Raw genomic sequence first — 27,862 nt, forward strand, 5'->3', positions numbered from 1 at the left:
AACTAGTTAAGCATGTCATTAAGGTTGGTGGATATACTACCGGTTTGTCCTCGAATCTAAATTTTCATTGCGAAAGCATGACATTATTGTGTTGCAATGATTTACTATGTTATGCTATGATATGTTACTTTAGATTGTTGGGAATGATCTGGAAATTCATGAGATATGTTACTAAATTTACAAAAAAATATGTTTATGTCTTGATATAGAGTATGAATGATGTTGCATGTTTATACTAATGGTAACTGTGAACTTTTTCTTATTAGGTCGTTTACACACCCATATGTTATGTTTGGGTGTTCTACGTGATCACTATCTACATTTATGATTAAAACGTATTCCTTCGAGTACAATTATGACTGATATATGTTCCGGAATGGATTTTATTCGGATTAAATGGCTATGCTTTTCTAGTTTTTGTTTTCTTCAACATTCTTTTCTTTATCAAGTACATTATGGTTTCTTCATTAAGTACTGTATTATTATGTCGAACACTATATCACCTTGAGCACATCTCATATTTTGCTCCCATGAATACATTTTGCATTTTGATTAAATTTCTTTTATTGGCTCCTGATTGAATTTTAGGAAATAAACTGGCTCGATAATAAACTTCCAAATTTATACAAGCTGCTATTATATGGGTCAATACATTAAAAAACATACAAATTAAAATTTGGAAAGTTGAAATATCACTTTACTTTCGTGTTTTTTTAGGTCTCGTCCAATTCACTATATGTAACAGTCTTCTTTTCAGATGGCTTTGCTACTCGGATCTTTCCTTAGCATCAATGTTTCTGTGCCATTTTGGCTACATAGTCATACCTATACATGTCTAGTATCTGAAGTGTAAAATAAAGTAGTGATACCAGAAACACGCGACCAACCTTCTAATGCTACAAATGATCAAATGGTACAAGAGAGGTGGTTACCAAAGGTCGATGGTCCTTGAATGATCATAAAGTTACTATTCACCATGTTCCTCTTGGTCCACACATGCTGTTAGAGTTTAGGTGGACTTGCCAAAGAAGTCAGATGCATTTTTATGGAGACTTAACTCAGAGATGACACACATTGAGGATACTGTTGGAAGCACAGTAGCATGGCCTTCTGATAAAGTTATTTTAAGTATGTACATTCTTTAACTATTAACTTCTAGCTAGCTTTTTCAACTAAAATCTTTGTGAATAAACTTAATTATTCATTATGTTTTTGTTCATAATTTTTTTTGTAGGTTTATAAAAGAATAATTATTGTACAAAGTCCAAGAATGTCATTATCAAGACACAACAAGCTTCAAGTATTTAGATTTATATTCTAACAAATTTTGTAACTAATGGATGGTAGGTTGATCATTGTGTTGGATTGAATGATATTAGTTACTATTTTTTGTGAGAATAGTTAATCACATAAATAGCATTTTGTGTAGGGCAATATGAATCTTCTGTGAAAATAACATAAATAACATTTTGATGGTACGACTCTTTCTATACTATAAGGATCATTTTTTGTTATTTGACTTTTTATTAGCTGAAAATGTGAGACATGAACAATAGCCTTTTAAATAGATTTCATTAACATAATTGAGATGTATTTTATATGGTGATGTTGGGAATTGAATATTGATATTTAAAAAAGTTTATTATAGATCAAATTTGTGAAAATACGACATTATTATAACTTTTATTTAAAGATATGACTAAACGTTTATATTTGTTAAAAAAATGCTATTATGAACAATTAATAACTTTTTATACTTGATATAAATTTTTTTCATAGCTTTAATGTTCTTAGGTAACAAGTCAATAGTGAACTTTACCTCTCTATCAAGTGGCAAGCCTAATTGGAAAAACATCAAGATATTTGTTCACTATCAGAACATCTTCTGGGTTTAGCTTCTCTTCCTGCACCTCTACTACGTGTGCAAGAAACATTGTGCAACTCTTTCTCAGCAACTTCTCAGCTTTTAGAGTTGAAATCAAACTTGAAGGAATAATCTTTGTTTCACCTCTAAAAATCACTTCAGCCAAACTTGGTTTTCTAAAAATCACTTCCTTCTTATGGCAATCCATAGAAGCATAATGAGTGTATAAGAAGTTCGTTCCCAAAATTACATTTGCAACTTTAGTAGAAGAAGATCCACTAACATACTGAGACCTTATACTAAAACCTCACAATCAAGCAACATTTCATTAACAAGTAAAACATCACCAACTAGAGTATATATAGCTAACCCCTAAGATAAAAACTATAGCATCATATTTAGCTTAATCAGAAATATACTAGACACAAAGGAATGCGTAGCACCTGGATTTAATAAAACATGTGCAGGCACATTATAAATAAAAATCGTACCAGTAATCACGTCTGGTACATCCTCCGCTTCCTATTGGGTCATAGCATAGACCCTTCCCTACTGCCTTGGTCTTCCAACAACTCCCCTCTGTCTTGCACCACCGGTGCCCTCTTACGTAGCTATTCAAACTCTTGGCTGCACAATTGTTTAGGACTCAACTCCTTGGTCCCTCTCATCACACCCCTTCCTAGATCACCTGCTTAGACTCGAGATGTGGCGTGATGTCAACTGAAACCATTCACCCCCGGAAGAGTTTCAGCTGACCCTTGACATGAAAATATAAAAACATTTGCCACCTGAAGTTTTGTAAACTTAGAAATAACTTAAAACAATAGTAGAACCCATTTGGATACGACTTTTTATAAATACCAAATAAAATGTATAATATAAGCTTTTAATAAACATAACGATACTTTTAAATAAACATTTCCTTTCATGATTGAAAATTTAACAGGTCTAGCAACAGTATGTTCTGCATGCGAAGATTCACAATTTGTACTTGGAAAGAGGGAAAACATTTGGAATGAGTAAGCTAAACGAGCTGAGTGATACTTTTCTAAATAAATTTTGCTCAAACTTTTAATCATAAACCTTTTAGTAAACAATAAATCATAACATGAAAACTGAAACCTCAAAACATTTTGAAACAATAACATAAAGCCTTATTTTCTCTATTCGAAACCTAAGTATCTACTCTTGGGAGGTGGTGGAGACTACTCAACACCAACTCCATTTATTCTTGGGAGGTGGTAGAGATTACTTGATACCAACTCCAAAACCTATTCCTAGGAGGTAGTAGAGATTACTCGATACTAACTCCAATCTTGGGAGATGGTAGAGGTTACTCAATACCAACTCTAAAACCTATTCCTGGGAGGTAGTAGAGACTACTCGATACTAACTCCAATCCTATCCCGTAATGGGTAATTTATGATCTTGCCCTATTATGGGTAATTTTAAGACATCTTGGTTCTGATATAAACATTTATAAAACCGTAAATTTTAAACTTTAATTTTCTTCAAGAATCTTTTTACATCACCTTTAAACTCATTTCTCAGTAAACAGTAAACATTTCCTCAGTAAACTGTAATCTTGAATAAATACTTTAAGCAATAACATGCTTGAAAACTATTCATAAATTATTTAAATATTTAAGATAAATCATTCACAATATTAGCTTAAGAACCATGCTTGAAATCACTTTAAATAAATCATTTTTCACTCACAATACTTCAGTTGGTCCTTAGTCGGATGTTTCCTCCCCAGTCTTCTTTTCTTGAAATAATGGGAAATAATCCCATTTAAGTCCTTTTAATCATAAAAATATCAAAACTCTGCTTAAAATTCCCAAAAACAACAAAAATAGCACAAGAACACCTATTTGGCATGCCTAGCGCACAGAGGGTGGGCGGTACAGTTGTGGTCGCCTGCGTTGGGTTTCCTGTCTGCTAACCTCACAAGAGGTTTGATGCGTGCCTCATGTTGGCAGCATGCCTGACATCTCGTGTAATCCCCTTGTCGTGCTTCCTTGGTCGCTTGCATCTTGCACGCAGTTTGTACGCCCAATAACAACGGACATGTGCTATTAACCACTTTGAACTTCAAACACTTGCCCATCTTGCCTAGCTTACCTTGTCACTTGGCTAGCCACCAATTTACCCAGAAACTCATTTTTATCTAACATCATGACCCGACTTTGAAAAATCATAACTTTAAATTCATAACTCTTTTGACAAAAACTTCTTCTACAAAGTTTCTCTAAAATGTCTTATCTTTCTTACCTCCAAATCATAGAACGAAATTTTAGACGACGAGCTCTATAGCCTTCGAAAACACACCTTGCTCAATTTCTCCTTCTAAATGACCTTCTCGCCTACTTTTGATCAAAACGCCAACCTTTCTTCCTTTAAATTTCTCAGCAACCCTCGTCAATAAACTAGACACAATTTTGGAAATTTTGGGAGTAATTTGTAAGAATTAGCACGAGTGAATTGTGAGAACTCATTGAGTGAAGTTGCCTATTTATAGAGATCCTTGCATGAAATTTTATTGACACCTCCTCCTTGCTTAAATCCACCTATTAATCTCCTTATTACACCTTTTGCTTCTATTCCACCTCTTAATGTCTTTTCACCTAGCATCTTTCTTAACGTCTTCTTGTCTAGCATCCTTTGTTTACTAACCTCTAAATCATTCTTCTCGCCTAGCAAGTCCAAGGTTGCTAAGTCACTTAAAACGCCCAACTTGTCTTAGAGGTTATTTTCCATGATTTTGGCTGCCTAACACATGTCCCAACACACATAGCTTAGAGGTTTTCAGCCCCTACCTTGCCACCCAATAAGTGTCATTTAGAGGTTTTTATTTTGTTCTGACCACCATCCTAACCTCTAAACGCATAGCATTTTCTTCTTTAATACTTAACCAATTTTTCACAACTTTTTCTTCTTTGACTGAAACATAGAACCTTAATGCCTTTCTAAGAATTTTCACCTTCTTTTCCTATAAATCTCATTTTCTTTTGTCTTTGTTAAAACTTAACAAGCTCCAAAGATCCAAGAATTTTTGGGGTTTCACACCTCTATACTTCTGCTCTCAACTGTGGACAATCTCTCTTAAAGTGACCTGGCTATCCATACCGGTAACACACACTAGCACCAACAAGACACTGGCCCCAATGATTTCTGCCACAACTTGCACATGGGGTTCGTCTGATTTTACTAGCAACAGACTCTTGACCTGCCTGTGGTTTTACTGCTTTTCTAGTAGAATAACTATGTGTTCTCTGGCTCTACCTCTAGTAGGCACTACCAAAACTCACTTGCCTTGATCCTTAGCCTCTAGATCAACTCTTAAAGTCTTGACGGCCTACCTTAGGTATGAACCTCCACTCGTCACGACCTCAGAAACTGCTAGCTGTTGAAGCCCTACGACAAAGCTCCACTACTAACTTCTCCTCTGTTTACTCTGCTCCACATAGAGGGCAGTCTCCACTAACTCAAAAAAATTTATCCACTTAGTAATGGTTGTAACTGGGGTACGTATCGCAAAACGCAACCCTCTTTCAAACCTTCGAACCTGTCACTCTTAGATACCATAATAACATCAACATATCACGAGAGCTTGGTATATTTCCTCTCGTACTCGGCCACTAAAAGTGACCTTTGCTTCAACCCCAGAAACTCATCCCTCTTTGCCTCGCAATATGTGCTGGGATAACACTTGTCTTTGAATATGCCTCTAAAAGTCTGCCAGTCTAAAGTACATGCATCGCTGTGTCTGGCTAATATGGATTTTCACCATCCCTCTACCTCTTTTTGCAGGAGAAAGTTGGCCAATTTGACTTTTCGTTCCTTTGGACAGCTTATCACATCAAAAAATTTCTCAAGAATATTTAACAAAACCTCGACATCAGCTGGTTTTGTGGAACCCTCGAACACCGTGACTTCTAATTTCTTTAGTCGTTCTATTCCGTACATCTTTTCTAAATCACGAGGCCTTACTCTCTCTGTTATACCTATCTCCTGGGCAGATTTAGAAAACTACTCATTTTCGACCCTGTCTGAACTCTTGAGGTACTGGATACCCTTTCAAATTAACCTTAGGTAGGATTCTGCATCTCATCCTGATCCTACCTACGTTGTTTGCTGGTACTTGGTGACATGACTCCTTTAATATACAATAAATATGTTATAAATACTTATCATAGATGCCCGATACTAAACTTCCACGCACATTTTATTCCTGGCTGGACTTACTCTTATCCCTACTTGGATGATACTTTGTAAATTCTACCTGAACTAACTTAACATATAACTTTTACTTTTTAGCTTCTTCTTAGAGCTTACTGCTCTGTCTCATTTTCCATGGAGCAAACTGCTCTGATAGTAATTTATCACACCTCTTCTCAAACTACCTGTTAGCTTAGAGCCAAAGATGGCGTGAAGCCAACGAACATCGCTCTTCTCTAACAATACCTGTTTGTTGGAATTTATGTTCTAAAACTCGTAGTTTGTAGTTAAAATTATATTATATTCAATAAAGTGGTTATTTAAGACTTATTAGTGAAGATTGAATTTTATAATCCTGAATCCAATAAACGAAGGTCCCAAGGCTATCTAGTGTAGACTTGAACTTTATGTAGAGACATAAAAATGAATCAAGTTCCTGAATCCAATAAACTATGGGTGTGACCTACTTTGTAGTTAGTACAAACGATGTGATCCTAAATCGTTCATATAGAGATATTGAAGTAGGGACATCCTATGTAAAGAGTTTACATAAAGACTAAAACAATGAAATAGTCACTTTTAAGTTATAACATTGTTGACTATATAAAACTGACTATTTCGACTTTTGATGACCTAGGTAACTTAATCATAACCCTGAGCTAACTATGAACTTTTGTTCACATGAAACTATCCTTAGATCTGCATAGGTGAGGGTAGCTCAATAGCGCTGGTCCAATAAGCCTCCTATTTTAAAGGTAAGACCAAGTGGAGCGCATGATTTATAGATCCATTAGGTTCCCCTGTTAGTTTATATGGAATTAACTTAGAACAATATGTTTGATTAATTCAAATTGTTCAAATTAGGTAGAGAGAAACCGAAGAATATATGTGATATAACCATCGGTTATAGGGATTTATGTTTAAATGTGATTTAAATACTAAAAATATGAATGCAGATTCATATTCGAAAGCTCGGAATTGATAGAAATGGTCAAAGTTGTAAAAAGTAAAAATGTTGACTTTTCACTTTGAAAAGTTGAACTTTGACCGACTTTATATTTAAATGTGATTTGAATTTTAGAAAAATGAATGCGGATTCATGCTCAATAGGTCAGAATTAGTCAAGACGAACAAAATCATAAAAAGTCAAAATGTTGACTTTTGACTTAAAAAAGTCAATGTTTGACTTTGACTTGAATGATCAAATGACCATATTACCTTGGACTAAAGTTAGGGAGAAAATCCAACATTTTGTTGGATAATCCCACTAATTCTTAGTGGGATAGGTGGCTATATAAGATGTAAACACCTAACCTACTAAGTTCCACAAATGGTTAGTGGATTATTAGGTGTTGCGATTTAAGAAACTAATTACATGCATTTTTGCAAGTAATTTGTTTATTTAAAGGGCGTTTTCAATATTTTGAAGACTCTTAACCAATTTTGTATTTTGGTTTTTACAAAAAGTTTACCAAAATTTTTCTCTAAAAATCTCAACCAAATATCACCTCCAATTTCCATCCCTCTATCATTTTTTCATTCATTTAACGGGTCTCATAAATCGGTTTCTAAGTTTGGAGAATAGGTGGTCAACACTAGTGGTGGTCACGGGATCGTGTTTGTGAGGAGATTTCGAGAAACGGGAAGCTTCGAAGGTAAGTCTTTTCTTTAACCCTGATTTAGTTTAGTTGTGTTAGATTGATGCATGTTAATCTCTAATTAGTTGGATGCAATTAAAGTAGATTTGATCCGTATTTTCGCTACGCATGTCTCGCTTTCCATCACTATCGACTCTGTTGAACTCTTGAATCTGATAAACATGCTAACCTTGTAATAAACTCTTTACATGTAATACAACACAACGGAACCTAGATAACCCATTGACATACATGAAATGTAGCCCTAAAACAACTAACTTAGCAAATAAACTTGATGAAGACATCATAACCAAAAAGATATCCAACAAAGGTTTACACAACCATAATAGCCAGAGCTTACACAAATTGTAACTTATCTAAATCTTACAAAAATAAATACAAGATAACAAACCAACTCTATGTACAACTCCAACCACGTATTACAATCAATTTAGGAGCTTTCAGCAGACTAATGTAGCCCATCATTCACCGAGAGCTCGATCTCTACCTGGAAAGTGGAAAACATTTTGAAAGGGTAAGCTATAAAGCTCAATGTGTGACTAAGTTTAAAATTGTAAATCTAGAGATCAGAGCATATGAAAACTTTGCACGTATAATCTGTTTAATCAAAACCTTAAACATAAACGTGTAGTAATAACAACTTTCTCAAATACTCAGTAAGTTTGTCATTCAAATCTAGCAAGGCATATAAAGTATATTAAACATTTTAACTATCATGACAAATCTACGTTGTCTAGGGCATGTTCAGTACAACCAGTGCTTACTAGCTCTACGATGTAGTTAGGCCTGCCAAGTGTCACAATCGTAACTTCTCAACACGATTGTGCGGCACTTGTTTAGCTCAATCAACAAGTCAGCCGTTCGAAATTCGGAATCCGCGGACAAACTCGCGGTATGATGTAGCCTCCCTCCTCGTTCTTGAGAAAATGTTTTTATAAAACGGGAAAGAGAAATTAAATAGTTGAAAATATCAAAAGAAAGCATTGAAGACTGTCAATTGCAAAGAAAATAGCTTAACTTGCAAAGAGTGCGACAAGGCTTGGGCGGGGGTCGGACTAGTCATGTACCCCCTTAGTACATATTGAGATTTTTGGCCTTGGCACGCGCATATGAAAAAGCCGAAATGTCACACTGTGACTCGGCGACACCTAAACGAAAGAATTAACCTAAACTACTTTCAAGACATAAGATAAAGTGATTTAGGGGTATTCGGGCATACGACCATCGGTAAATAATACCTTGGACGATTATGCCCTTGACACCCAGCACTCCCGTCGTCTTTGTCATAGTGAAGCCCACCCAACATCAACAACGAAATCTAACCTGTATGCACATGGTACCATATAGCCTCGGGCTCACCATCTCAATTATGTAGTTAACAGAAATCTCATAAAGTCATACAAAAATATTAAAACATGCTTGCTATCTTTATCTTTCGTAAAACTCATGCTTACTCAGATTGTTTGTGAAAAACTGAAAATCTAAAACCAATATTTGCTTAAAATGATATTGTTTCAACTACTTTTCAAGAAGTCAATAATAACGTACTCATATATAAATTTCATCATAAAACCTAAGCTTGAAACTGTTCATAGAAACCATGTACTATTCATGAAATTATATTCAAGCATAGAAACATAATCATACGTAACAATTTAAAAATTTCTTTTGAAATCTGTTTTGCCACTCATAGCCTTGGGCTAGTTTCTCGACGTTTGGACTCGACCTATTTTCTCTTGGCTTGTCAAACAAACTAAAACCAAGCATCAAAACCTTATATAATGTTGTATCTTTATACTAAACTTAAGATGATGCACAAAAGATCACATTCATCAATTCTGAACTTAGATATAAAAGATCATTTCATAATTTTCCCAGAATTTTTCAGATTCAGCAACCTAACTTCAAACCATCATAACTTTCTCAATACTTCACCAAAATTAATGTACTTTATATCCAACTCTTCCTTTTGAACTCCTCTACAACTTGAAAGAAAAAACGACAACATTTCCAATAGATTGCTATAGAAACAGCCTGAAATAGAGGTAGTTTAAATTTGGGTCTTCGGCTAACCTTTGGCTTGTTCCTGAAATTAGACTTACTTCCAGTCATTTTTGGCTCATGATTTCTTCATCAAATTTGTTGGAAATTCCATAAAAATTTCAACTGTACAATCTAGAAAACTAAAAAAACTAAAGGCTTCACGAATTCGCACACCAAACTGTGACCTGATTGCCTCTTCAAAAATCCTTAATCTAACATCAGAATTTGCTCAAGCTTCCTTCACAAAATTTGTTAGAAATTGAATAATTTTCAAACAATACAAACCTCACCTTTTAATGTCTCTTGCGCAGTTCAAACCAACTCAAAAACCAAAATGTCTATTTGAATTCAATATGTTAAGAGAAATGACTTGAGCTTGTAGTTCCTTATCTTCTTCAACCTCTAAACTACAGAACTTCTCCTTCCAATCTTCTCAAACCCTCCCTCAACACATCTATGAAGTTGATGAACAAAAAGAGATGAGAAATGTAAGAAAAAAAGTCTGACGATGAGGAAGAATTTTGAAAAATGTTGCATCGAATGAACTTTTTATTCATCTCTTTCTTTTCCTCTTTCTTTTTCTCTTTCTTTTTCTTAAATCCATTTGTAAATATACTTTTCTTTTTCTCTTTCTTTTTTTTAATCCTAAATATCTATATATAAACACAATTTCATCTCCTTCTTCTTTTCCTTTTTTTTAATTTTATATAACAAATTCCAAAATGGTTAACACAACTTGAACCAAAAGCTTTCCCATTTTTCTTCAACAACTTAAATTCAACTTTCTTTAATATATGACAATAGCAAAGAATCCAAGGAAAATCTCGGGTTTACAATTTAAGGGAACACTCATCTACTTACTCTAAAGTCAAGAATAAGGGAATTTTATCTTGTGTGATTATGTTCACAGCTCCTCAGGTCTTGTCCCCAAAATGATAAGGATATTGAGTCAGTAATCTGGCCACTCTCACCCATATAAATCGAAAGATAATCCCTTGCGAACAGGAGTTCATAATACACTCAGTATTAAGACTATGTTACCTAGGTCATCCTAATGAAATACAAACCTAACTAGTTATCAGAGTTACATCTAGTGGTTACTATTTCATGGTCTGATCTTATGCAAACTCATTGCATAGGATACCGTCACTTGCATATCACCTACATGAACTCGTTTGGCCATTACGTTTGTATTAAATATAAAGTGAGTCTTATCCATATTGTTACCAAGATAAGGTACCTAACCTTATCCTTATACTATAGACTCTTTAAGCTGATCTCGAACATTGATCCCTATATGTCTCTGCATATTGTTCAAGACTCATTAAACATCTTAAGATGTTAGTATATTGGATTTAGGTTATTAAGAAAAAAACTAATAATATTATCAATAATTCTTATTGAAATTATAATAACAACACTTTATTACTAACGGCCAACAGATTGTATTTACTATCTACGAGTTTTGGGACATAAAACCTAATAAGGTTTTTATTTCATTAATCACATCATGGATAAACTGCTCGTGAAGTACAACATTAACCATAAATTTGCCACCACCTACCACTTTTAAACAAATAGTTAGGCGAAGGCCTCCAATAGAGAAATCAAGATAATATTAGAAAAATTGGTTAATTCATCCTGCAAGGACTGGGATGATCACCTAGACTCAACATTATGGGCTTATCGCATCATGTACAAGATGCCTATTGAAATGTCTCCCTACGCGTTAGTCTTCAAGAACGCTTGCCATTTATCACTAGAGTTGAAGCATAAGGCTTTATGGACGTGGAAGAAAGTTAAACTTCGACAATCAAGTCGCAGGAAAAGCAATGTTACTGCAACTACATGAACTTCAAGAGTGGAGTTCTTAAGCCTATGAGAACGCTAAGATTTACAAGGAAAAGACAAAGGCATGGCATGACAGCCGCATACGTAAAAGCGAATTACACATTAGATAGAAAGTATTACTTTTCGATTTGCGTTTACCTCTATTTCTGGGTAAGCTTTGTTTGTGATGGTCTAGACCGTTTGTGGTCAGAGAGATCTTCCCGCATGGTGTTGTTGAGATCGCGTCCCTAGAGGAAAAGAATGTGTTTAATGTAAACGATCAAAGACTCAAGGCATACCATGAAGATGAAGACTGAGTTAAATTCGTTATGGATTTAATGTAAAATTGACTTCATAAACATTACCTTAAACGCATTGATGCATTTGTACTTTATTGCATGATTATTCTCAATGTAAATGCATCGCATTTTGTGCATCAATTTTACTGCTTTGTTTTTCTTTATTTCTTTTCACTTTGTTATTTCTTTTATTTTGTTATTGCTTTCTTTTACCGCTTTCTTTATTGCTTTATGTATTGCTTTCTTTCTTTATTTTTTAATTAGCTTAGAATAGTTGTTTTGTGCTTGAGGGGAATCTTGTTGGAATTTATGTACTAAAACTCATAGTTTGTAGTTAAATTTATATTTTACTCAATAAAGTGGTTATTGAGGATTTTTTAGTGAACATAGAATACTGTAATCTTGAATCTAATAAACTAAGATCCTGAGACTATCTAGTATAGGATTGAACTTTACGTAGAGACATAAACGTGGATCAAGTTCGAATATATACCTCAAATGGTCTATACAGTGTGTGAGTAAGGTTAGACGCCTTATTTTGGGAACACTATGGATGCGACCCGCTTTGTAGTTAGTGCAAACGATGTGATCCTAAATCGTTCATGTAGAGATATGGAAGTGATGGCATCCTATGTAAAGAGTTTACATAAGATTGGAACTATGAAATAATCACTTTTAAGTTATAAAGTTGTTGATTATATAAAAATGACTATTTCGACTTTTGATGACATTAATAACTTAATCTCAATCCTGAGCTAACTATGAACTTATGCTCAAACGAAATTATTTTTAGATCTACATGGGTGAGTGCAGCTTAACAACATTAATGATTTACGGAATACCTGCTACCTCGAGATCGTACTCAGTTCTTGAGCCTAGTTAACCTAGTTTTATGAGCATGCATGAGAGATGTGAGGTAATAAGCTTCAGAAAATCATCAAAGTTGTAAAAAGTCAGTTGACTTTTGACTTTGAAAAGTCAAACTTTGACCAGCTTTTATATTCAGTTGTGATTTTAATTTTGAAAAAATGAGCGCGGATTCATGCTCGAAAGATTGAAATTAGTTGTGATGGACAAAATGGTAAAAAGTCAAAATGTTGAGTTTGAACTTGAAAAAGAACAAGTTTGATTTTAACTTGAATGGTCAAATGACCATAATGCCCTTGGACTAAGTTAATGGGGAAATCCAACATTTTCTTGGATAATCCCACTAACACTTACTGAGATAAGTGGCTACATGAGATGTAGACATCTAGCCCACTAAATTCCACTAATGGTTAGTGGAAAAATAGGTGTGAAGATTTTATGAACAAATTACATGCATTTTTGCATGTAATTTGTTTATAAACAAGCTTTTTTTTCAAATTGTAAAAGACTTTTGCCATTTTTAGTAATTTTAAATTACATAAATTTTTAACGTATTTTTCTTCTAAAAAAAATCTCAACCCTTAAACTTTACCTCCAATTTCCATTCCTCTGTCAACTTCCTTCATGGGTCTCACAACCTGGTTCTAAATCTAGAGAATAGTGGGTCAACTCTAGTGGTGGTCCGAGGATTGTGGTCGTGAGGAGATTTCGAGGAACGGGAAGCTTTGAAGGTAAGTTTTTCATTGGGGTAGTTATTAAGCATGTTAACATCAAATAGTTTAGATGCAATTTAGAGTAAATTTTGATTCTTTCTTCTGTTGCGCATGCTATGCTTTCCATCAAATCTAAGGGAAAATTTCACGCCAAGAAAAAGTGGCCTATAAAAGGCATGCGACATACAATTAGGCTATAAGATACATATTTTCCTGCCCAAAATTTGGTATCGCCTAGGGAGTTGTGTCTCGCATGGTGGAATTCCAAAGCGTCACATTGAATGCAATGGTCACTTCTACTCCCGAAAGGACGTGCCGACTTTGTGTCAAATCGCATTAAATGCCTGGAATTTGTAATGATGACACCTTCATCACTCTTCACTTAAAAATAGCGAAGAGGAAGCTCATTCAAACTTTTGCGTGCCCTTTAAGCTCTCGCGAAAAACTAACCTTTTCTCTCCAATCCATTAAGCCCTTAACGTGTCTGATTCCCACCAAGAAGACTACATTTGGGGGTGCTATCTTTTGTAAAGTTCTTTCGTTTTCCTTTATAATCATTGTGTTCTTTTGTAATATGTATATATCGCTTCATGAATCAAATTTCTACAAGCCTATGTTTCTTCTATATTATGCGTTATGCTTTTCTTGGCGCTAGTATCATATATGCCTTCTTCGCGTTATATTTTTTGTTCTTCGCAAGGATAGCTTTCATGATAAAAATTATGCCAACTTTAATTTAACTTGTATCTAGAGATGACACTTTGTTTAACAAAATGAACTTTGTAAATATTTATTGTAGTCTTTAGGCGAGCAAGCTTTACCTCAAACTATTTTTGTAAACTTTTCTAAGTTCATCTTATCATTCGCTTTTTCATGATGCGGACCTTGTTGCATTCTAGATTTGAGGGTGTGTGAGGTCCGAGCTCAAGCATTCAAAAAATCAAAATAACTTTTCATTTTCAAGCGATTGAAACTTGAAATAAAAACAACAACAACAAGAAAAACAACAACAAGAAAAACTAACTTATTCTTTTATTCTAAATTTAGTTGAAATAAGCACTCCTATGTTGCAGCTTCTCACCAAAAATAAGAAGCAAAGCTTTAACTAAATCTAAGAGTATGTAAATAAGTGGCCACGAGAATTATAGTCGAGGAGAGGAACAGACTCATAGAGTACTTAGGATTTCCCACTCAACGTCTAACGTAAATAATAGTAATAAGAGTTGTTGTAGGAAAAAGAAAAGAACCAAGAATTTTCAGGACAACAACCATTTTGTAAAAATTGAAAATAAGATTTTCTAGAAATGGACAATGGAATTTTGAGACTTAAGCTTACCACATTGAGAATCTAGAAATTTTTTCAAGTTTATAGTAGCAAAAAAGAAGTAAAGCTTGGGGATAGAACATTGCGCGAGGAGACGCATCCAACCAACACGGCGACAAGCAATCAAGCTAGGAGATTTGATGCATTAGTACACAAATTTTGTTGGTGCAAATGTGAGCTAAAGGACAAAAGAACGTCTGTGCAGTCCTATTACAGCTTTTCAGGAGCATTAATGATGCGTGGATGTCCTATGAAAATCATTCCTTATATATAAATAGAGGCCTCTACTTCAAAATAATGTGTGCTTTCTTTGGCTAGATTGCAAGTTCATATTATCAATTCTTTTGACTTTTCTTGAGTTTTAGGTGAGAGCTTAGAACAAAGAGAGAGAGAAAGTTCTCCCACTGCTATTTCCCCCTTAAGAACAAGCAAAAATCATAGCCTTGGAGTTTGAGAAATTATACTCTGAGGCTTCATGCATTTCTTTGTATTCCATTTTCTGTTTATATTGTATTGCTTGGTACAATGTATTCTATGGCCGAGAGGCCTAAAGTTATGTTTATAATAGTAATGCATTTCTTCTTTCATTCTCCCGTTTCTCTTATATTTTCCATGTTCAATCTTCTTAATTAGTTCATGAGTTTTGGAATGTGTTTTTAATACTAGAAAATCTTATTGTTTGTTTTATAAGTTTTGTTTAGTTAAACAAGGATGTCAACGCATTCTGTATTCGAGATAAAGACAATGATATTGGTCACAATTGCCTGACAAGTGAGAGCATGTAGTTAACTAAGCAAACAGTGAGGAGACTGTAGTAATGCAATCTTGTCGCCAAATTCGTTTCTTCACATAAGTAGCAAAGATGTTAATATGTGTGGCGAAATCACTGAAATATTGCTCACCTTAATTAAGGATAAATTTTTATTAATGCAAACAAGACGATTAGATATAAATCATAACCTAACTTAAGTATTTGGATCCCGAAAGGCGAGCAAGTTATGCCTTTGATGTAGTATCATTATTAAGGTTAAATTTGTAGCTTTTTGAATTCTTTTACGTTTGTTGTGTTGTTCGACCTCTATGTGATCGGGGATGTACTTGAGGATTAGGTTATTGAGCAACAAATGGAAGGTACTCTAGCGTTTTCTTTATAGCTGCTCGAGGATTAGGTTTGATGACAGTTATTCTCTTACAATGACTGTCCATAATTCATTTGTTTCTCAAGTTTGGGCTAATTCTGTCCGGATAGCTTTCTTACTCACACCAAACATGTGTAACACTAACCTGATATTTTTGCAGAGACGGAATTCATTTATGCCATCATGTATGATATTCTCCTAGGCCAGGTATGTTATTCACACATTCATCTTACCTGAAGATGACGTTGGTTTATCCTTTTAAAAGATGGACTCTGAAAATGCTTTATGATAGGTAAACAATGGAGAGTAGTATTTATTGTTGTTTAACTTCTGTACCGACTATCTGGACATTTTCAAAGTTGTTTACTCAGAAATCAATTTTTTCTATATCCAGTAATCTACATATGGGCATAATTTGCAAGCATGAAGATTGCTTAACTAACACAAGACATACTCTTGGTAAAGAGGTCAAATGTTTAAAACTCCATCCCAAATTGTTGTACTAAAAATAGATGATCTTGGTTTTGAGTTTGAACTAAATTTTTATCATCAAGAGTTACTGCCTACTAGATCCCATTGGAGTTTGGAGGCCAGATTATGTAGTTCACAAATGAACTATTTTTTCCCTTTGGTGAGAGGTTTAGACTTTAGAATAAGAGTGTAGTAGAAAATACTTGGATAAGTTATTGTTACAAGAAAATGTTAATGAGTACAAAAGCTTCTGCTAATGTCTACTGAGATTATTGTAGCTTGCTATTTTACATTTGGTGATGATTGGTATTATTTTATGGAAACTATGCATAGAAACCTCATTTTTAGCTGGCGATGCAGAGAAGTTTCTCATGCAGCAGCAAAGTGCTTTACAATCTGCTGTTACACAACTTTTGTCGAAGAAAAAAGCAAACAATATTGATGATTTAGTAGCTCGTGGTGATGATGATCCTGGTGAAAGTTCTATATAAGTCTGTTTTGTGCTGGTTTTTACTAACTTATTTAAGTCTACTCAGTAATGAAGAGATAATCATCAATCTAGGTGTTTCAAGGCCCCACTTTATTAGCGTGGATACTTTGAAGATGGATGTTCACTCAGCAATAAAAGAATTGGCAAGTCGGTCGGGGTATCGAACCCAAGGAATAAATGGAAGAATCAATATTGAATTAACTTGAAAAGAATGTATTAAAAGAATTTTGCAAGGAAATTAAAGTAAGAAAGAGAAAAGGCAATTTGTATTAGTTTCCGATTCAAAGCGAAGAATGTGTAAAATGTGTAAAGATTCACTCAAATGATTAAAGAGAGGTAAGAGAGATTGAGAATTTAAGGATTTTTTATCATAGAAAACAAAAAATGAAAATAGCAAAGCAAAGATTGATTAAGATTCAAGCATCGATCGAAAAGATTTAAATGCTCTTGATATATTTAACTTTCAGGTTTAAATTGTCAATCAACAGAATTAAATGGATCAAGATTCATACCTCTTTACAAATCAAGAGTAAAATATGTACAGGAGAAATTGCTTCAATTATGCAATTATGATGCCAAGAAATTAATCCTGAGAATTGGAATGAAGATCAATTAGTAAAATTTCTTTAATTTCACATTCTTATGTATGAGATTGCAAATTGAATTCAAAAGAATTAATTTGGCCAAGAAAGAAAACGTAATTGAATACAAAAGGTAGAGAAATCAAATTGGATCCAGCAATCTCAATCAAGTTTTGAATCAGGAACGAAAATAGATCAAGAATTATGAAGAAAATTCGATTATTTATTTTGTGAGATTTGGACATTACATACCAGGAAAATTTGCTAAAATGGATGTAGAATTAATATCAAGAAAAATTGAGATCAATATTTAATCTTGATCGAGATACGAATTCTTGAAAAAGGAAAGAAGATTACATGTAATTCTTGTAAAAAAATTCATCCCTCAAGAGAAATTTTCAACCCAAATCTCTTACCTCAATTGATAATCACTCCTCCATCAGATTTCAAGAAAAATTCTGAATTAATTTGGGAGAAAATATGGTAGAAAAGAGAGGAAAAGTTTTGGGAAAAAATCATTTGGAGAGAGTTTCTCGTGAAAGATTGAGTTGAATTGGAGAATTGACAAGAAATTAGGAAAATTAGGGTATATATAGAAAATAAATTGAGATAACCGTCATCACGATTCGAAGCTAGGATCTCTAACTCACGCGCATCATATGATTTGCAGAGGTCGAGGTTCAAACACGGGACGTCGGAGGCACACGCATCATATGATGGGGGCATGTGGTGTGACGAGAATGGGGAACGTGGACTCGTGCGGGTTGAGACAAAAAAAGTTCTAAATTATTTTTGCATTTGGTGAGTTTCAAACCGTTGACTTGGGGATCAAAAATCTTGTTGAAAAATAATATGCGATTGGGATTCGATTTTGTGACATGAGGGTGGATCGCGTGCGAAGAATAATTTGAATCTTTTTGAATATTTACCAAATTGTCCCTAAACTTCAAATTGTTCATTCTTCGTTGAACTCTGTTTTTGGTGATTTTCATTTTATTAAGTTTGTAATAGAGAGTCTACTTTCATATTATGCACAAAGTATCAAAATAATGAATATATATTCATTATGAGTTGAGAATATAACTATTATAAAGGGGTCAAAAATTACCCTAACAATCTATCTCAATTATTATTGATGTGTATGCCAATAAAGTATAATCCAATAGCCACAATAGTGTTTGAATCCAGTAATTGGGATTTCACAGCTCAATCTGCCTACACTGCAAATGACTAAACTTCAATAACCATAACTGGATTATCTTCACGTATTGCACACTTTATCATTTTGTATATATAAATGATCAATTGTTTTAAGTTCCTTCTAGCCCTGTTTGTCCTAAAAAAAACTCATAATATGGATACAGGGATAGAATTTGTTCAGAGTTTTGTTATTGGTAAGGATTGTATGATGAAATATGAGACACGCGCAGCGAAAACAAGGATCGAAAATTATTCTATATGTAACTAAACACTTTAGTGATTAACATGCTAAATATTACCCTTATTACATTAATTAGGGTTAAGATAAAACACTTACCTTCGAAGCTCCCGATGCCCCAAATCTTCTCATGATCACGAACTTAGGACCACCACTAGTATTAACCCACTATTCTTCGCATTTAGAACTGGGTTGTGAAACCCGTTAAGTGAAGGAATTTGAGAAAGAGATGGAATTTGGAGGTGGAAATTAGGTTGAGATTGAGACAAAAGTTTGGCAAAGTTATGTAAAAACAAAAAAAAAGACATAAATTTTACCAAAAAGTTCTCAAAATCTTGAAAATTGTCCTTTAAATAGACTAATTACATGCAAAATTATATGTAATTAGTTTATTAGATCTTAACACCTAATAATCCACTAACCATTAGTGGAACTTAGTGGACTAGGTATCTACATCTCATGTAGCCACTTATTCCATTATATCTCGCTAAGTTTTAATGGAATTATCCAACAAAATGTTGGATTTTCCCACTAACTTAGTCTAAGAGCATCTTGGTCATTTTGACCAATAAAGTCAAAGTCAAACTTTGACTTTTCAATTCAAAAGTCAACTTTGTGAATATTTACCATTTTGTTCTTCTTGACTAATTCTGTTCTTCTGAGCATGAATCCACATTCATTTTTCTAAAATTCAAATCACATTTGAATATAATATCGATCAAAGTTTGACTTTTCAAAATCAAAAGTCAACATTTTAACTTTTTACAACTTTGACCATTTTCATCAATTCTGAGCTTTCGAATATAAATTTAAATCATATTTAAACATAAAGCTCTATAACCGACGGTTGTATCACATATATTCGTCGGTTTCTCTTTCTTTACCTAATTCGAACAATTCGAATTATTCCAACATATTGTTCTAAGTTAATTTCATATGAGCTAGCAGGGGAGCCTAATGGACCTATAGATCATGAGGTCCAATGATCCGAGATTAACTGCCTAAACTCTTTTAGACAGAGCTAATTAACATTCGTTAACTAATGGGTTATTCCACTAAAGTCTTGTAATTGCATTCCTCTTACTATAGTTATATTTGTGTCCATTTGATATAACCATGATCAGTAAGTTAATCTTTCATAGGTTGTTTATAACCTTAGTTGGGTCAAAATATCGTTTTATCCCTACATCTTGTTCCTTAAGACCCACTAATCCATTATTAAACATTTGGTTTAAGGTTCAACCTATAAACCGAATCCCTCTCAGGCCAATGAAAGGGCAAGATCTCTTGTTCAAGACTTGGATTCAGTCCTTAAGGGAACAATCTATCTACTAACCCTAAAATGGGTAGCAGTGAATTCCGTCTTAAACCCTATGCCCCTAGCCATCCATCCGGTCTTACCCTTGAAATGTGAGGCTTATTAGTCTAGCACCGTTGAGCTACTCTCACCTATGTAGATCTAAGGATAATACCATTTGAACAGAAGTTCATAGTTAGCTCAGAATTAAGATTAAATTACCTAGGTCATCATAATCGAAATAGTCAGTTTTATATAGTCAATGGTGTTATAACTTAAAATTGACTATTTTATGGTTCTAGTCTTATGCAAACTCTTCACATAGGATGCCCCCACTCCCATGTCCCTACATGAATGATTCAGGATCCTATCATTTGTACTAACTACAGAGTGGACCGCATCCATAGTATTCTTGGAATAAGGCGTCCAACCTTATTCATACACTATAGACCGTTTGGGCTATAAACTCGAACTTGATCCACATTTATGTCACTACATAAAGATGAAGTCTACACTAGATAGCCTCGGGACTTTAGTTAATTGGATTCAAGATTATAGTATTCTATTTTCAGTAATAAGTCCTCAATAACCACTTTATTGGATAAAATATAATTTTAACTACAAACTACGAGTTTTAGAACATAAATTTCAACATTGTATTCCATTACAAAGCTCTTGAAGAATTCCTAAATATTGTTGGTTATCATTTCAAATAAGTTTAGAAGGATGACATGGTTCCTGACCTCTTGATACTTCCTCTAGGCAGTGACTTACATGAACATCCTCTGGTTGCAAATGAAAGTATCTTCTTACAAGTATCTAGTTTTTGTTCAGTCCATTGCCAATAAGTATATATTTAAGGCCAAAACTAGCTGTTTTTTCTTTTTTTATTGTATAACAAGAGTGTATTAATATTTGTAGGGGAAGACTAGTTCCATGGTTGTGGTAGCCCTTAATCCTAAGCAAGGATGGGAAGTAAGATCATATCTACCTGTATTTACTATAATTACTCTGGTTTTTATAGTTTCCATTTTAATGGTTTGTATTATTGAATGTCCTTGATGCATGTTCCGGTAACAAATTGCCCACCTTACCTCTCTTATGAATGGAAAAGAAAGAGTCATTGCATGTGAATTGAATGAAAGCAGGGTCAAATGCTTACAACCATATTATCAAACCATCTGGCGCTTCATATATCCTTCGTCGATAGTTTTGTCTACCTCTATTTTTGATACCATATAGCAACTCTTTTGTTTATCTGGAATCTTACATTAGATTATTTTTTTCTACTTGGATTAGTCACTTTGCACGTGATCTTGCCATCTTAATGGGTTGAAGATTGAAGAGTGATGAGTAAGGCGATGATCTCATTTATGTCATTACCAACTATTTCCCTAAGTTACACGTTACCTTGATTAACCTTAACGGTGCAAGATATAGACGTTTTGTATGGGGATTTCCTCAATCTTAATCCAAAAGATCCTTCATTATCCACAGTAAGTTTTGTTCAGCTCCACATTGATCATCTTTTCTTCGTAAATTACTAAAGCTACTACATGCAACTATAATAAAAGTTACCCCCTTCGTTAAAAAAAAAAAAAATCCTAACCTCTTAAATGGGTTGAATCAACCAATCCTATTGCCCTAGAATAATGGAAGTAATAGTCGTAGCCATCATTGCTTAGAGATTAGAATGCTTTGTGATTTCTAATTTTCTTGGGTTGGTAGACAAATGCCTAATCTTTTAAGGTAGGTGCCATTCTTTTGTTATGTCCTTACTGTCATCCACCATTTATATTTTAAGGTCTGTGCCATTCTTTTGGATCCTTCTTGCTTTGGGTCTGGAACTGTGGTTGTCAAATTAGACTATTTGCTCCTATCACATGCTAAAGGTAATTCCTAGCTTTGTCTTAATTGCAACATCCATATTCCATTATCTATTGTATATTCTTCTGGTTATTGATTGTTACCTTCATTATATCATTATGAATTTTACAGGGACTGCCTCTGGATAGCCTCTTGCATTTCTTTTTCTTTGTCCTTTTTTCATTTTCCTCTCTCTCTCTCTCTCTTTTTGGGGAATAGAGTTAAGAGTAAAATAGATTTAATATATTGAAGAACATTAAAAAATATCTGCATGTTCTTAATGTTCGAAGGGACATTTAAAGACTAAGGGAAGCATTGTCATATTGGATTCATTATGTTGTATATCAAACTTTCATGAACAATAACTTAGGGAACGATAATTTTCTTTTGTGGGAGCATCTAATTTGTTGAGACTTGAGTTAATTGGTTTGTTTGAATTGTGAGTTAATTCAACTTTTTACATGTTTGTAGATTGATACACGATGATTTTACTCACAGACCAAGTTAGACGATGTGCATGTGATTGTGACTTATTTGTGATTCTGAAGTAGGAAATCATTTGATGTGGTTCCTATTATGAAACTTTCTGTATAGATAATATAGGTCAATTTTTGGAATTGTTCATATGTGGTGGGGGGGGGGGAGGGTGAAGTTGATTGGTGTACATTTAATAACACTACCATATTATTGATTGGTATACTTTTGAGATTAGATTTATTATAGGTAGATAGTTTTGGGATAAGTTAGTTAATTAGGATGTTGAGTTGAATTTGTGGCTATTGATGAAATTATATATACTGTTTCTGTAAATGATTTGAAATAATCATATACATGTAAAGTTTTGGAATGATTATATATATATGGTGAGCAATTTTATTTGTATATGTTCGAGTTTTGAAACTATATTTGATGAATATCATCATTCATACATTTATATGAAACAGTGGGGGCACAATACAGAACCAAAATATAATTGAATTACAAATTTTTTTAGAAAAGAATTGAAACATGCTTGAAGGTTTTTAAATGTCATGAAAAGACACATTCTTGACGGTTTTAAAATGTCATAAACAAGTGCATCCATGATGATTTTTCACTGTCATAAACAATCAATTTCTTAACGGTTATTAAATGTCATGAACACTAATACTCTTGACGGTTTTTAACTATCATAAAAATTTATATACTTGATGTTTATAAAATGTCAACATTCACTATTGTTCACGTTTTTTTTAATCGTCAAGAACTTCCACTTTCTTGACTTCTTACACTAGTTGTGTTTATTGAGTAATTCAAAGACTTTTTACACTAGTTTGGGAGAATTTTTGCATACAATGTAAAATAAGGTTGAATGAATGAATTAGTGAAGTGAAAAAGGGATCAAAAGGCACTAATGGCAGTAATTTGGACATTAACGCCCAAAGATGCTCGCCTCAACTCCATAAAAAAACCTATAAGTGTCGTGGCGCTGAGAGAAAGCGTCACGACGCTTAAACATTTTCTGCATAAGCACCCAAGCATTTGCACATCTTGACCTTCAAGTGCCATTCTACGGTGCTCCATAGCATTGAGGAAAGCATGCCTCTTTGAAAAAATTACAAAAAATGCCCACGGTCTCTTTCTGTCTCATTCTTGCCTATTTTAGCTCCGTTTTAAGCGATTCTAATTGCGTTAGATTTATTATGATGTCTAGACTATTATTCTCTACAAAAAGATAAATTTAGTGAATGTACGTAATGATAGGAGAATTAGATATAGCCCTAACATTACTCAAAATAGTATGTCACTAAGACCAAGTTAAAAAAAAAAAATAGAAAATAACTTAGAAATTAGCTCAAGTCTGTCCCATACAATTATGTCATTTACATAAAAAAAAAAAAAGTATTTGTGGCATTTAGACGTCGTGAGATAGGTTACATTAATTAGTAATTGGGTGCATGATTAATATATGTGTTTGTTTAAAGGACTAGAGATAAACTTCTTAACTTCATCTAATCTCATATTCTTCTAGAAGCCAACACTTGCAATGTTTTAAGAAGTGTAGGGACTAAAATAAGATTTAAACCTAACTATTTAATTAAATTAACATTCATTCATTAACTAGGCAAACCACTATAGACCTATAGTTGAACTCTTTTGCACCATATGACAAGTTGTGTCCATGGATACAATCAATATAAGTAAGTCGATTCTTTACAAGTAGTTTCTAATTACAGCGAGGTAAAATATCTTTTCTACCCCTGCAGTAATTATCTATTGAGTAAGTCGATTCTTCACAATTTGTTTATGGTCCAACCATAAATTAAGTCCCTTTTAAGCTGACTTTTTATTCAAGACGCAAAATCAACAGTTAAAAGAACTAATTTTCTACTTACCCTATATGAGTATAAGTGAATTCTATCCGGTGAAGTTATGTTCTTGGCTCCCCATTTAATCAAGTCCCCAAATTGGTAAGCTTATAGAATTGGTAACTTGGATTAATTTTCATATGTGGAAATCAAAGGATTGTGCCTACAGACAAGAGTTCAAAAATAGTTAGGACAATTAAGATTAAGGGTCTGTTTTGATTGACTTAAGAAAAAAGTGTTTTTGAAAAAACTCATTTTTGTTTAAACTTTTTCAGTGAAAATTGTTTAAAATACACTTAAAAACTATTTTGAGTGGCTTTTAAACACTCTAATTTTTTTCAAAAACACTTATTTTTTTAATTAAACATTTGAAAATGTTATCCAAACACCCATAAGTCTCATATTATCATCTTATGAAATATCTATCACATCAAATATTAATGGATTTACAAAGAGAGACTAAATATTTTGCGGTCTTATCTTTTACAAATCCTTTGTATAGGACACCCCTAGTCACATGTCTCCTCGTGAACCATTTTGAAGCAAATCATTTGTAATTATTACGAATGAGTAGTGTCGATAGTGTCGCTAGGATGAGACACCCAACGTTATCTATATACTATAGAACCTTAAGTTACTTCTTGAACATAACCACCCTGTTTGTCAACAACATACAATCTCAGGACTACATATCATAATCTTGAATTTTTACTATTGAATAATTTATATTGAACAATGAATAATTAAATTAACTAACTAATTAACTGAAAGACTTTAGGGCACAAATCTCAGTGATTATCACTACAATCAATTTTCATAGATTTTTAAAATAATATCTTTTATTTTTAACAACTTAAGATCAAAGGTTGTCTTCAAAGCGTTTACAAAACGCTAAAAAAAAGTTAATCATCGTTGTAACATTTACTAGCTAAGTCCTATAACAGGCAAATTTTTATAATGTTTAACTATATAAATACCAATAATTTACTAATAAAACCATTTGCTACTGAAAAGCAAGACCGTTTAAGAAGTTTTTTAAATGCCTCCATATTTTTCTTATAGAATGAGCTGTTATGACTTTGCATCAAAGGTTATAAAAGGCGTATGATAATGTAATTTCAAAGATATCAAGATCTTCTTCCAGGCAGGGAACGAGGGCTAAACTTTTATTTCTCTTATTACTTCAACAAAATGGGTTCCTTTACAACATTTGCACTATGTCTTTTGATATCTGTGTTTTTTTCTAGTCTATTCATTACCGAAGGAAAACCATTCCAAAATCCACTCGTTACAGTCAACATAACAAATGCTCTAACACATAAGGATCAACTCACGGTTCATTGCAAATCCGGTGATGATGACTTGGGAGTCCACCAGCTGCAGCCTTTGGGTGGCTACGCCTTCACTTTTCGACCAAACTTCATTGGTACAACATTGTTTTACTGTACCTTTCAGTGGCCTGGTTGGTCACATAGCTTCGATATTTACAAGGATTCAAGAGATAGAGATCGTTGCAACGGTCTTTGTTTGTGGATTGTGGGTGAACAAGGTGTCTGTATGTTCCACTATGTTACCAAAAAGTATGATTTTTGTTATACGTGGGTGGATAAATGATTATATAAAATCGATATATCCATAAATTAACTGGAAACTTCAATTTTCATATTAATAAATAAATTAACACTTTTGATATGTTGTTTAGGATTTTTTATTTTTGATATTTCTGACATTTCGATAAACGTTTTTCAATTCCCAAATTAATAAATAAATGATCTTCAAACTAGTTTTTCATATTAATAAATAAATTAACAGAAACTAGATTTTCGCTTTTTCAAGTATAAAAGAAAAAGCCCAGTAATATTTCAAATTTAGTTCTAGTTTTTTTAGTTATGAGAATTTATAAGAACATCATGTGGTTGCTACGATGCTTCTTATTCTTGTTTCTATTCATTGTTTTATGCTTTTTTTTCTTATGTTAAAAAACTACAAACAACATATGTGTTTGACCTTTTATAACTATTGGTTATTTATAGTTTTCTTTCCTTACATTTTTTTTAGTTTAAATATAATTTTAGATTTTTTTTTAAAATATAACAAACCGATAGAACATTTACACTGTATAGAACAATTTCGAAAACGTACGGAAGAAACCCTAGGTTAACATGCGATTTATTGGCCACTCGCGCGCGTAATATATTTGGTACAAGACCTTATACCAAGATCGTTTAGATTTGGTACATGATCGTGCAGCTACAAGAGTTGGGGTTCTCCCAACATACAAAATTTTGTCAGGGAAAGAGACATCGAGAAACATGCCTTATACATATGTCGGAAATAGGTTCACTATTCCCAACGTGGACATTTACGGTGCTAGGGGAAAGAAAATTATTATTTAATTGTATCCTTCCTCTCGATGCCATGCATACGTACGTCGAAAATAGGTTGGATATTCTCGACGTGGTCATTAACAATGTCAGAGGGAACAACTAAATAATAATTCCTTTTCCCTGAATTGAATTGCATGGCATTGGGAAAATTAGTATTTATTCCCAATGCCATTAGTGTAGCATCAGGAATATGGCTAGTTTGTCCTGACGCATTACTAATGGTGTTGGAAATATAAGGTTTCTCCCAATGGTGTTGGAAATATAAAAAACCTCTTTCAATTCTGTAATTCAAAGAACCAAAAAAGAATGAGAGAATTGCAAGAGAGAGAGATCGAGAAGAAGAGAACTTCACCGCCATCACCGTGCCTATTGTCGTTCACCGTCCGACCACCATTCATCGTTGTTTGCCACTGCCGCTTTTCATTCTGGTAAGTGGTTTAATTAGTTATTGTTTTGTTTTAGTTTTAGTTTAGTTAAAGAATTAGTTTTAGATTCATATTTTGAACAACCCGTTGAGGCGAAGTTAATGTTCTGTTAAGAAGATGGACATTTGTATAGAGTGATTGAACAACTTGCTGAGCCGAAGTTAATGTTATATGGCTTCTCGAGAAGGAGGTCGGATGAATAGAAGTTTAATTTTCCAAGGAGATAAGGTTGGCATCTCAAGAAAAGCGTCTATTCGTAATTGACGTTGGGCTTACATGTATAGTCTAGGTCGGCTGCATAACGCAGCGGAATGGAAGGGTGGCACAAGCGTAGAAATGACCCATGAATGTGAAAGGTCACTATAAATACGACTAAATGGCCAAAAGAAAGAGGGCATGAGATGCTACCATTCTGATAATTTGTCAAAAAGAAGTTCGGAGAGTTGAACGGGCTTGTTAAGGGAACCGCGTGACGAAAAGAGGAAGCTAAAAGAAGAGAAGAAAGACTAGAGGTCGATTGTTTCTTTGTAAGTGATACTTCAGAACAATTTTTTGATTGTGAGTGATCTTTAAGAACAAATTATTGTTGTGGGTGATTCTC

The 27,862-nt window shown here is 33.6% G+C and overlaps 1 long non-coding RNA gene across 1 annotated transcript; it reads right to left on the reverse strand.

Moving 5' to 3' along the window:
* Positions 1–11,712: 11,712 nt before the first annotated feature.
* On the reverse strand, positions 11,713–18,048 carry LOC103488677 (uncharacterized). Its single transcript, XR_001762522.2, has 3 exons — positions 17,917–18,048; positions 17,432–17,508; positions 11,713–11,864 (listed from the first exon to the last, which is right to left on the reverse strand). It is a non-coding gene; the product is annotated as an uncharacterized LOC103488677 (long non-coding RNA).
* Positions 18,049–27,862: the final 9,814 nt, after the last annotated feature.

This window comes from Cucumis melo, chromosome 3 (genome assembly GCF_025177605.1).
Source record: "Cucumis melo cultivar AY chromosome 3, USDA_Cmelo_AY_1.0, whole genome shotgun sequence".
Lineage (NCBI taxonomy): Eukaryota > Viridiplantae > Streptophyta > Magnoliopsida > Cucurbitales > Cucurbitaceae > Cucumis > Cucumis melo.